At 37.0% G+C, this 13,634-nt stretch overlaps 1 protein-coding gene across 2 annotated transcripts in view; it reads left to right on the top strand.

The window, feature by feature from the left end:
* The window catches only part of LOC105225696 (furin-like protease 2), a 725,052-nt gene that overhangs the window by 333,064 nt on the left and 378,354 nt on the right, over positions 1 to 13,634 (top strand). The window contains exon 1 of one of the 2 annotated variants that reach the window (XM_049455565.1): positions 42 to 645. The exons of the other annotated variant lie outside the window; for it this stretch is intronic. The gene's annotated coding sequence lies outside the window, so the exon portion shown is untranslated. Of the gene's footprint in view, positions 1 to 41; positions 646 to 13,634 lie in introns of those variants that run through there. 2 annotated transcript variants of the gene reach the window in all.

Raw genomic sequence — 13,634 nt, 5'->3', positions numbered from 1 at the left:
GTCAAAAAGTGCTGCATGCAAAGTGTCAAAAGCGCGTTTTGACAGTTAAAACGAGCGAACAGCTGTGCCAAGCGGCGTGTTTATCAAGAAAGTTGTGTTTTGTATTTATAAATAATAAAAGAAATAATGCTATTTCATAAACATTTTAATGGAAACAAGTGCTAAAAGTAACGCGTATTCGCAAATTGCTAGTGTTGTTGTATAAAGTAAGTGACTTTGTTGTGTATGCGCCTTGTTGTAGTGCGTTAAAGTGTTGTGCTTCAGCCGTGTTAGCGCTGCGTTCGTGAAAGTTCCTTAGAAATGTGCGTAAAGTGTAGAAAACGGAATAACAACAAAAACTAAAAGTGTGTGTTGAGCATTTTTAATTATTTACTTATAGTTGCTTGTATGTTAAGCGTCGCGAATTTATTAACGCACGAAAAATAACATAAATAGTAAAGCAATTTCCCGCTAGTGAGCAGCAAACGCGTGCTGCAACAACTGCAACACGTACATGTATGTATATATGTATGCTTTATAAGCACAGTGTGTTAAAATTAGCATTTTGTTCTATGAAAAAATTAATAAATAAATCTTGTGTGTGATTTCGTACATTACTAAGGAATTGTTTAAGAATCAACCAAAGTAAAGCGGAAATAATTAAAGGTAAGCTTTGAATAACCATATTATATAATATTTTATGCAAAAAAATTACTGAAAGGCAAAATATTAAATAAAAAATAAAAAGAAAAATTAAAAAAAAAAAAAACATCTTTAAATTTACATAGCGAGGGCTTTATGACATGTTCATACTTACCCCTACTATTAACATACAAATCGGTGGTCTTAAATTATTTTAGACACTCTGAATATTGATCTACTAAACACTACTTCTGAAGTAAAATGATGGTTAATCCTAAGATTTAATGTATGACAAGATTATATTGTGTATACACCCTAATTTTCAGTTCAGTATCTGGTTAACCTTTCGTTGTCGACTATTGGAATAGTAATCCCTCAACTTCTACAAATTTTTTCTACGTATATAAGTTTAGAAAGGGTGATCCATTTCGAGGTTCACTACTTTTTTAAAGAAAAAACACAGAAACTCCAAATTTAATGAGGAATGTTTAATAACGTTCGAAACAACATTCTTGGGCATTTCTCTGACGGTCCATACGTTGAGTCAAATTTTGGATGACTCGTTCGAGCATTTCGACTGGTAACTCGCGAATGACAAGCGTGATTTTAAATTTTACGCTAACGCTATGATATACAACAATCTTGGTGGCCCATCGACCGATGCAAAACTTGAAATTATGTGCTTATCAAAGTGTTTTCGCCATAAATCCATTGATTGTTGCGATGTGTGGGAAATGGCGCCGCCTTGTTGAAACCAAATGTCGTGAAGATCACCAGCTTCCACTTTAAACTTCAAATAGTCGGTTATCATGGCGTGATAACGGTCGCCTTTGACGGTTACGTAATAACCGGCATCATTTTTGAAGAAAAACAGACCGATGATGCCATCGGCCCACAAACCATATCAAACCATTGTTTTTTCTACTTGAAATGGCAGCTCCTAAATCTCTGCAAGTTACTTTTCTCCCCAAATGCGGCGATTTTACTTGTTTATATACCCATTGAGCCAGAAATTATCCTCATCGCTGAACAAAAATTGGATCGAAAACGTCGAGTCTTCTTGGAACTTTTCAAGAGCCCATAAAGCTTGGGAAGTTGAGCGGCTTCAGTTTATTTTGTACGTCTTCCAGTCTAGTCGTTCCATACGTCAGTCTGAGTTGCGGCAAATGGCGTCGAATCGACACTCGATGGTCTTCGTTACACTCTCAGCCACGGCTGCTCCGGCACTATATGAAGGCCTAGTCATGTGGTATAGAGGTCTGGCAAATCAAGTCTCGCGGTTAAAAAATTGTTTTAAAGCTGTAACTGTATAAAAAATCTATTAAAAATTTGTATAGTTGAGCCATTACTTCAAAAAAGACTTATTACTTCTAAAAAAATAGTCAAAATAGTGAGCCTGAAAGATTAAGATAATGTTAAAATAATGAAATTGTTTCAGAAAGAAAGCGAATGATTGAAAAAGCATTGATAGGTAAAAGGGAAGATAAATTCATATAAAACTTGTTTTTTTTTGAGTACCGTTAACTTAAAAAGCTTACGTTGGTGCTGCCCCAAATTAAACAACGTTGGTTTCGTTGCTTCGAAGATGGCGATTCCAATATTAACGACCGTCCACGTGATGGGAGAAAAAAAATCTTCGAAGGCGGTGAATTGGAGACGTTGCTCGGTGTAGATCCGCGTAAAAGGCAAGACGAGCTTGATCAGCATTGTGAGTCACCCGCTAAGTAATTTCAAAGCGACTACATGTGCTGGCAAAGATTCAAAAGCTAGAACCTTTGTGCCTTATGACCTCAATACCAGGAGACCTATGAAAAAATGATTCTACTGCATGGCAAAGCTTCTCTCACTTTGCTGAACACGTTAAAAAATGCCTAAATGGGAAGTCCAACCTCACCCACCATATTCCTCAGATGTTGTAACGTCCGATTACTATTTGTTACGTTTAATGGCACATGGTCTGCCTCAGAAACAGTTCCACTCACAAGACGACATCAAAACATAGCTTGATTCTTGGATAGAATCTCAGGTAAACAGTTCTACCCTAATGGTATTCGAGCTTTTCCAGAATGATGTGAAAAAGTTGTGCCACTGTACTACAATGCCTCTCTTAAAAAGCATAATTATTTGCGATAATGTTTCACGAAATGTTTAAACAAAAATATTTATGACATAGTTTTGCGTAAGAAAATTATTTACCTTTAATTTTTGCATTTTTATCCACTGTACTACACTTTCGATGCTGCGGGGCTTCCTGTTCGTTGCAGTTAAACAGGTTTCCTTAGCGATTGCGAAGACTCTCAAAGCAATTTGTACAAAAGTTTGGCCACTTTTGATTTTCTTGTTTATTTTGCGCTATACGTTAGATCGCACACACACACAATTGGCATACAGTTATATATATACTAATAGTGTAAATACACATAAATTACGCATAGATTTGGTTTAGAAGTGGCACAAAATGTTAATGAAAATGAAAGTAAAACCGGCTAACGGCCGATACCGTTTAAATTAATGCCTTCGCAGCGAAAGAAAAAACCCGAAATAATAAAAAAAAATCACTAATTTAAATTATAGAGACATTTATTATAAAAACCGGTTGAAAAGATAAACAAAGCAAGCAAATAAAAGTCGGTGAAAAAAAAAATCGGAAAAAATTTGCATTTCACCAAAAATCGTTAAGTGGCCTGCAATAATGTATATGTAACAGTTTATAGTTATGGATATATGTACATAGATATATCTGTATGTACGTGTGTATGTAAACTGAGCCAAGCTGCCAGCCGTCTCCACCAAACCGGTTAATTGCCTTTGTTGCTGACGTAAATGGCTTTGCCAAATAGGTAGCGCCAAAGTGATTGCCGGTAAGTCACGTTTCACACACACACACACACACACACAGATGCCTATGCTTACATGTGTAAGTGGGCGTTTTGTGTTCGGTTTATTTTTGGCACTACTCACCACATGTTGGATTCATTGTGCGTTCCGCCTATTTGCCTGTCGCCAAGTGCAAGCAAACAGCTGACCGTGCAACTGGAATTAACGCATTTTTTCCAAGATTTTACTTCCTCTTCAGCGTGGTTTTGTTATTTTTATTACTTTTTTGCGAAAATCCAAAAAATGTGTATTTAACCCTCTGGCATGGCGACAAGACCCAGCTGACCTCCATGGTCATGCATATTTCATACTATTTACAAGCTGCACTGTTTACGTATATGCGTGCGCAAAAGAGAAAAAATGCAAAAAAATGGAAAAAATAATAAAAAAGTATAAAACAAAAATGAAGTAAAGGACATTTCTTACGTGGGAAAACGCTCGGAAAGCGGTTAAATTACGAGTTATTGACTTAAACTCTCGTTTCACTTGGCTTCGTTTCGTTCGTTTTTATTCCTTTATTCCTGTTCTTGTGGTTTGTAGTACGTTTGGCTTTTGGCCAAATATCACCGCATGACTTGTGTGACGCTTATGCACCCACATACGACGAGAAAAAAACATAAATTTGCCGAAACATACCATCATCAGCCATATGCCCAGGTCAGGGTTTGTGCGTGTCAGCAAAAAATACAACAACACAGAGCTGTAGAAAGCGTATTGTTTGGTTTACTGTTAATTAATTTGAGAATTTCAAGTCCACAGAGTTAGCAGGAAATAATTTTTGAAGACATGTTTAATTAAATTTATTTTTTACATAAAAATTTTTAATAGTCGTAACGTTGCGGCCACGCCATAATGAATGGTACGAGTATTCATCACTAACGAAAGAGTATATCGGGTCCCAAATTTTCGGGACTTTGACTGGTGATCCCGAAATTTTTCGGGATTCAAGTCACTGCGGAATGAATTATTCTTCATTAATCTCAACTTTTTTCAATTCCGAAGTTTCGAGACTTCATATTGGCGATCCCGAACATTTTCGGGATTTAAGTCACGTCGGAATGAATGATATTCTTCACTAATTTCAACTCTTAGAATTACGAAATTTCGGGACTTTAAATTGGTGACCTTGAAAATTTTCGGGATTCAAGTCAATCCGGAATGAATGATATTCTTCACTAGCCGCAACTACTTCGACTTTGACTGGTGATCCCGAAATATTTCGGTATTCCAGTTACTCAGTAATGAATGGTATTCTTCACTAACCTCAACTAGTTTGAGTCCCGAAATTTCGGGATATAGTTATTATGTCTCTGTAAAATGATGCTTGGGTTGATACAAAGGTGGCTCGGTTGGAGGGTGAATTGGTTAGTAGCTCGAATCTTGGTGGAATGGTAAAGAAAATTGATATGACTTCAGACTCTTGTGTTTTTTAGTGTGTGAAGATATTTTATAAAACAAACTGCAGATCTTAATTTAGTGTCGCAAGTGACATGCAGAGCGAACCAGTTCATGCTGATTTCAATTTACAAAGACGTCAATCAGAGTATGTATACTTATGAAGGAACATATCTGAACTAATATGAAAAATATTTTCATCGCTGTTGAAGACAATCACGCCACCAATCTGTCATGAAACTGAAGAACCCAGGTTCACTCTCAAGGTCTCGTCAACAAGTCTTTGCTGATATTTCTTCAACCGTAATGTATCTTTCCATTCGTCAAAGGAAAATTTAATTCTCAATGACCCACTTATCACTGTCCCTTGTAGCACTTATCGACCTTGAGTGCTTCCTACTTGGATCTCAAGGCGAACAAAGTCTCAAAGTTGTGGCTGTCAATAATGATAGGTGAGATCAGTAGAATGTTTGCTCCATGTGATGTTTTTTTTTATTCGCAAACGGGTCTATTTTCCTGCCTTTTCCATCCAGTCTAATCCAATAATACCATTGTGGCCTACAAACGTTAGCAAGTCAACACACTTATAAAGTTTTAGACCTGAACGTTTTACAAAACAACAACGCCGTTTGTATGGAACTTCGTTCAGTATCAAACACCGGAAAAAATGTATTTAAAATTTCTTACTCCGTATAAATTTGTATTGGAAAGCGTCTCTAAAATTTCTTAAAGTCTGGTTTTACCAATCTTCTTTTTTAAAACGTGGAAAATATAGTAGGACTTATAACAGTAATTTTTATTTGAGGCTTCAGTACTTTACCTGTTGTTATCTTATCAAAAATTTACTTAAATTTTAGGTTCTTTGGGCATTAGTGCAGACTAATTTCTAATAGTACTTGGTTCTTAAGAGATTTCCTGAGATTTGTTCATCAACCAACATATACTCCAATTCATAATTAGTAAAACTGGTATTTACTCCTCTGTAATTCTACTTTTACACTTCATTTAAAATCACTTCATCCGCTTTGCCTTATGTTGCTCTTGTTGTTATCACTTCCCATAGTACATTTTTTTCCCGCCTATTCTTTGCTATTCTGGATAAGTGTAACACGAGACATTTAAGTTGTTTAAACTACTTAGTTATATCCAGTTTATTCTTAACACCATTAAATACATACATATGTACATCAAAGTATGTATAAGTATATACATATATGGACTTAAGTACATAAAAGCTCCGATTATATGGCCTGTGTATTTGTTTTCCAATACTTGAGCTGTCTCTGCTACGGCATAATAGATTTAACTGTTGAATTTAGGATTATCCAGATTTTGGATCAACGGGCATTCGATTACAGAATTGCTTTAAAGCTCAATAAGAACAAATACAAATATCCTAAAGAACTTTTCAGATGAGTATTAGGTGCCTACGCTATATTTGGCTACTACAGAGAACACAAGTTGAATTTAGGTTAGTTTGTGTATAAAATCATTTTTAGAGAAGCAAATTTTGTTCTTGTGAAGTAAATGGATAAAACAGAATTTTTCTTGTTTATGAAATATGGTGTTTTGAATGAGAAAAATACAGTTGAGGCAAAACTTAGCGTTATGACGAGTTCGGGGCACTAACCCAGGAAAATCAACCATGAAGGGTTGGTAGGGTAAGTTTAGATGTGGTGAAATGAGCACTAGATAGTGAACGTAGTATTGCCCAAAAGAGCTGATTACCGACGAAACCTTCCAAAAAGGCCAGAAGATAATTTCGAGTGACTATAAAGTGCAGTTGTTTGAGATAGCAGGCACTTTAAAGCTATCCACTGAATGTGTACATCATATCATTCAGAAATATTTGGCGTAATAAACCCGAGTTTTTGCGTCAATAGGTACAGTGGATGAAACATGGCTCCACCATATCACTCCGAAGTCCAATCGACAAAAACTGTCCAGTCGAGTGGAAAGATTATGGTGACTGTAATTTGGAATGCGCTTGGAATAATTTTTATTGATTGCCTTGAAAGAAGAAGGGCCATCAACAGTCACTATTACATAGCATTACTGGGCCCTTTGAAGGCTGAAATCACCAAACAACGGCCGCATTTGAAGAAAAAGAAAGTGCTGTTTTACCAAGACAATGCACCTTGTCACAAGTCAGAGAAAAACAATGGCAAAAATCCACGAAGTGGACTTTCAGTTGCTTCAGCAGCCAGTTTATTCTCCAGATCTAGGCCCCAACGACTAGTTTCTGTACTCAGAACTCAAAAGAATGTTCGCTGGGAAGAAATTTTCGTCGAATGAAGAGGGGATTGCCGAAACTGAGGCCTATTTTGAAGCAAAGGCAAATCGTACTACAAAAATCAGTAAAAAACGATAGCAAAAGTCCATGAATGGCACTTCCAGTTTCTTCAGCAGCCAGCGTATTTTCCTGATCTTAGAATAATGCTCGATGAAAAGAAGTTTTCGTCGAATGATGAGGTGATTGCCGAAACTGAGGGCTGAAAGCAAAAAGGCAAATCGTACTACAAATATTATATCCAAAAGTTGGAGGGTCGCTAAACTAACCTTTGAAGAAGAACTACTAACGAAAAGTTGGAGGGTCGCTATAATCGGTATTACCCTTGAAGGGAACTACGTATGCTGAAAAAAAAACCAATTTTGGCAAAATATGTATGTGTTATACTATGGCAGACAGAGGATTTTTCAAATTACCTTTTAAGTCTTGTTATGTTTCTTAGCGAATGATCAAAAGAATGCTCAGCTCAATTCATAGAGAATTTCCCTGAAAATATATACCATCGGTATAGTATAAGCTCGATTGTTAAGCTTATGATTCATACCATTCGTTGTTGAATTGGCAGTTCTGGGTACTTGGTAAAACACTGGATAAGTTTCGATTATGTATACATATCTGACAGTTGTGAGATGAACATCTGACAGCTGTGGGAGAGCAATGAACATTGAAATGTTTTCCATGCTTCCGATGACATTAAATATTTCCGGAAGTTTATTTCCATATTACTTCAGCGTAAGTCGATACGTACCTTGACTTTTTCTGACACAGCAATTTGTTTTCAACGCTTTTGTGATTATTTTAACCAAACATGTGTGCCATGTGGTATTAATTTCCTTAGTAATGAAAGAGACAAGCCCAGCCAAATTATGCACGTGCGAACAGCGCCCTACTCTAATTTCAGAGTACTTACAGGCATAACGTCGCGGTTAAACTTTTTTGCCATACATTTTCTTCACGCTTTTTACAAAAAATTTTTTGAACTGCTGCCCCATTTCTTCCTGCTTTCACAGATTCACACATCAACTGCTTCATTTTCAGCATACAGGGTGCGCCATGTTTCATTTGACAGCTGTCATTTAAGACAAACGTATATCACATACTCGTTTAAGTCCAAATATTATGCAGCATCGCCCACTAACTTACTTCACTCGCAGTTATTTATGATTTTTAGAAACTGCACACCCTGTAAATTCACTGTTATGTTTGCACCTTTGCAGTGAGTTATTTTTAACGCCTTCACCTTTAAATCCATAACATTAACAATCATCACTTCTCACCTTGCCGACTTTGCTTTGCTCCAAAGTATCAATGACACAACAAAAACAAAAGCAAACACCAACAGCAAGCATGTGCTACGAGTAAATAGGGAAATGGGGATGAGCAAAGCAATAACAACAACATTGTTATCGTCATCGATATCTTTTATAATCCAATTACTGTTGTGCGTATATGCAAATTAGATGTGGAACTATGGGGTAACGTGCAATGGGGACAAGTAAGACGAAACGTTATAAAACCCACAGTGCGGTGGACAGTGTAGCGGGGTGAACAGCGCTGAAGCGTAGCTATGTAAAATATAGTAAGGTGAGTATGGTTGTTTTGTCTCTGTAAAATGATGCTTGGGTTGATGCAAAGGTGGCTCGGTTGGAGGGTGAATTGGTTAGTGGCTCGAGTCTTGGGGAAATGTTAATGAAAATTGATATGACTTCAGACTCTTGTATTTTTTAGTATGTGAAAATATTTTATGAAACAAACTGCAGGTCTTTATTTACTGTCGCAAGTGACATGCAGAGCGAACCAGTTCATGCTGATTTCAATTTACAAAGACGTCAATCAGAGTATGTATACTTATGAAGGAACATATCTGAACTAATATGAAAAATATTTTCATCGTTATTGAAGACAATCACGCCACCAGTCTGTCATGAAACTGAAGAAACCCAGGTTCACTCTCAAGGTTTCATCAACAAGTCTTTACCGATATTTTTTCAACCCCGGAACTTCAAACCATCATGTAATCACTGTAATCACTATCACCATTCGAAAAAACATTCTTTGGCATTTATTTTTTGAAGATTATCTCCTTCAAATATTGTCCGTGGTTACGTCTCAGATGGTCTATCCGAACTGACGAATGACATATGTGATGTTTTACTCCAAGACCTGAATCAAAACGGTATTGTCCACCTAGATCTTAGACTATACATATCCCTGCAGTGTGATGTCACAATGTGGGCGACCAATCGACCGGTCCACACCGTGAAACCGCCGTCGTGTGGAGACCAAATATCGCCAAGCACACGAGCTTCAATTTCGACATCAAATAGTCGGTTGTGATGGCGCGATAATGGTCGCCTTGACGGTTACTTTCTCACCGGCATCACTTTTGACAAAACATGACCGATGACTGCACCGGCCATCAAACCACACTAAACCCAGTGGTTTTCTGTATGATATGGCAGCTCTTGAACTCTTTCAGATTGCTCTTCGTACCAAATTCGGCAATTCTGCTGGTTTACATACCCATTGAGCCAAAAGTAGGGCTCATAACTGAAGAAAATTTGGCTCGAGATCATCGGATCTTCTTGGAACTATTCAACAGCCCATAGAGTGAAGCGATGTCACTTGTGAAGGCGAGCAGCTTCAGTCCTTCTACAGGCTGTATTTTTTACGCTTTCAATTTAAGATCTCGACGTAAAATTTACCAAGTTGTTCTTCGACATTGTTTAAGATTTTGGTTGGTTTCAAGTTTTTCCTTACTATATTATTTTTTAGCTCGCACTAACTAAAAACTTTTACTTGAAAGTGTAATATTTTCCTTTCTTTTTGGCAATTTACAATAGCACATATTCATTTTGTATAGCATTTTCCATACACATTTATTTCTATAAATTGGACGCGGATGCGTAAAATTCATTATTTTCTCAGTTCTTAAGAGTTTCCAAAGATTGTATGCTCTTCAGTGTCATCCTTAATAAAATAACTCCTTAAATCGCCGTGAAAAGAGCGTAAGGCCAATCGAATTTATCGAAGGTCACTCTTACATTCTGGGCATTTGACATTTGTGACGCATGCGTTTCAAAGCTTAACTGCTCAGCTGCTCATTTAACAGTGTCAACACCCACATTCTCTTTACAGTTCGAGAACATAACTTATTGGTTTTGACAGCGCATACCAGCGAGTTAAAAGCTAATGTGGTCTATGAGCAGGACGTTAAGAAATACGAAAAATATATAGAAAACGGTGGGCCAGAGAAAAATGCTGATATCGAGAAGGAAATATATACAAATATACATAAGAGAACGTATGTATACTTCTAGTAAACAAATGTAATCTTAACAGAACATACTCGCTGCATTTTTCGCTGTCAAGGATGCTTTTCTAGCTATTTCTCCGTTAAGGAAGTAAGGCAGAGTTCATGCAAACACAGTCGCTTTCACTAATATATTCATATACACGTTCTGCTAGGTGTGTCATATATTTGTAAAAGTATGCTTTGAAATATTTGCTATTTTTGGATTAACCTTGAGGTGAATCCCAGAGAATATATTACACAGATTTCGCGAAGATCCTGGATTTTTAAAAAGAATTTGGACTTGCATCCGTATAAAATTTTTTTCACTTAAGAAGTGAGGTCATTGGACGACCGTAAACGACGACAGTTTGCTGAGTTTGGCTTAGATTAGGTTAGATGGCTTATCAAAGATCGCACGTGGACTGAGGCTCTTTGTGAAGCCATAGAAAAGAAGAACTCTTGTGTTCGAACATAAAATTAGGAAACGATTAGGGACCAATACAATTTTGCACAGGCGTTTAATTTCCATTCCCGTCAGCTCGGTGGGTTGCCGACCTCCGAAACGTGGACAGAAAGGAAAGAAGTGTTGAGTTGTTTCCACCCCATCTTCTTCCAAACAACTTCTGCAGCTGGCGTCTGGTAGGATTACCAGGCTTACTGCGTGAACGCCAATAGGGCAATGGCTTATTAAAAGCCCCACAACTAAGAAGAGGCTAGCCTTACTGAGGATAAGGAGATTACTAGATCTCTTGCGATAAATATTGAGCCAAAGACCTTTTTGACAGCGTATGTACCAATGGTGGCGCAGTGCTGGTCAAGATTCCGTAAAGCTCAGCGATGTAGCAGTACGACTCAAGAGGATACGGGAGTACTGATCCGCCCCCATTCCACCGATAGCAGTTCTCGGTTACCTTTTCATACTAGCTAGTCAACTTGTGCCAGGTGTAACCTGGCACCCATACCAGTCTTATCACAAATACTCTCTTTTGAGGCGAGGTTAGTTACTATTTGCTATATGAGTGGATGATCACTTCTCTGAGGGAGGCTGTACTCCAGGTCAGTAAATCTACTGCTACCTTAATGGCTGTAATTCCGGCCTGGAAGGCACTGAAATAGTCAGGAAGTCTGAAGCTGGAGTTGATAGAGAGCTCCTGACAGTAAACCCCTCCTCAAACCTTCCCTCAAAGCATTGAATCATGCGTAAACTCACTGTCCTTCTAATCTAACCGCTTCTCTCCACCAACAACTCCTTCGCCGATATATGGCGTCATCGATTTATTGCAAGAAAAGTTTGGAAATTCGTTTATTTCAAGAATTTGTGACATTGAATGACCTCCAAAGAGTTATGATCTAACACCATTAGACTTCTACTTGTAGGGTTATTTGAAGTCATTGGTCTTTAGAGATAAACCAGACTATCTTCAAGCTTTGGATGTCAATATTGAACGTTCTGTTTATGACAAACGACTTGATTTAGTGGAAAAGTACTCGAGAATTGGGTTCAGATCACTCTTATTATAGCAAAAACAATCATTACTTCATGTTCTTTTCGTTCCTTCAAATACTATATGTCAAGGTACATATTCAAATATATACATAATCATGGTTGTTTTTCTTCAAATTTGTCAAAGTGTATGTTAAAGGAAGCTTATGACTCATAACCACTAAAAGCATGCTCACTAGATCCATATTTTTGTTTCTGGAATTCTCAACCGGGTTATGAAATAATATATAGCACTCATGCTCTCTTCTAATTGAAGGTGTGGAATCACATAGCTGCACACATAGCTTTGAGCTAGTTATCTCTTCGAAAAACTACCTTAACAGTAAATAAACAGCAATTATTCTTTTGTCAGACCGTAATAATATACATATTCCGACTCGATAGAGCATCAAATGAGAATTTGACATATAAATATGTAAAATTAAATAGATAATTAATGGGCACTTAAATTGGCATGCCACTCGGAAGAGGAAATGACTCAAATATCAAACAGGTAATAAACGTCTGACAAATATAAGAGAAAAAAGAAAACCAAAATTATAACAAAAATAAAACTGCGCTTCAAGTGTCATTAGAGCGAGCAAAATACAAAAATTTTAGCAAAAAATTTAATCAATGCTAAGTTAAAGAATTGACTCTCAATGTGTTTCACAATTTCAATTGCTCACAAGTAGCAGATTGCCAATAGCAAAGCAGCTAAAAAAATAATAAAAGGATTTCCATTTCATGCACGCTAAATTGCCCTACCGGTTGACTCGATATTAAACTGCTGCTAACAGCAAGTCCGCCAGTCTGACGTTTAACCTCACGTAATATTATATAATAATAAGGACGCCTGGTCGTATGAGTGATGGCTGCGTGCACCAGATGTTGATTGCGTAGTGAATTCTGCTGCCGCAGGTGGCAATCAATATGGCGCTATGCTAAGTCAGTATGTGTGTGTGTGCATGTAAATCCCACCATCCATCAGTCAGTTAGCGTTTAACAAGATTTTACATTGCAACTGATTTTTATACGCGCACAACTTTTCCTTTGGGTTTTTTTCGAAATTCGCTACTCAACACGTGACGTGGATTTGTCAATGTCGTCCGTGTATGGGTGAAAAGTGTTTACTTGCATGGACGCAACGGGGTTAAACACTTGCAAATTTTCACACATACATGTATGACTATGTATTAGTATAAGAAAACGTCCTGCAGTCCCGCTTAAACCGCAAGGAACGCAAGTTTGACCTTATTTCAGTTTATTTGTAGATGCGGTTGTGAGCTGCTTGTTTTTATTTTATTTTTTTAAACTTAGTTATTATGTATATATCTTTGCTTCCTCACAAATTTTTATCCTGAATATTGAAAAATAGATTTCGGGATCCCGAAATTTTCTAATATATTTTTTAATATTCTTAAATACATAATCCAGCTGGTAAATTTACTATTAAAATACTTTTCTTAATGGGAATATTGAATAATTTATTTCGGGATCCCGATATTTTTTTATATTTTATTCTTAAATATTGGTATATTTGCTTATGAATATTTTTTCTTTTGAATATTGAAAAGTGAGTTTCGGGATCCCGAAATATTTTCGGGACTTAGAGCCTTAACATTTTTTTAACCTCTGCCTATCTATATCCAAGTAAGAAAACCTGTTTTGGT

This window comes from Bactrocera dorsalis, chromosome 4 (genome assembly GCF_023373825.1).
Source record: "Bactrocera dorsalis isolate Fly_Bdor chromosome 4, ASM2337382v1, whole genome shotgun sequence".
NCBI lineage: Eukaryota > Metazoa > Arthropoda > Insecta > Diptera > Tephritidae > Bactrocera > Bactrocera dorsalis.
The sequence above is the reverse complement of the archived record's forward strand: the minus strand, read 5'-3'. Positions and strand labels throughout refer to the sequence as shown.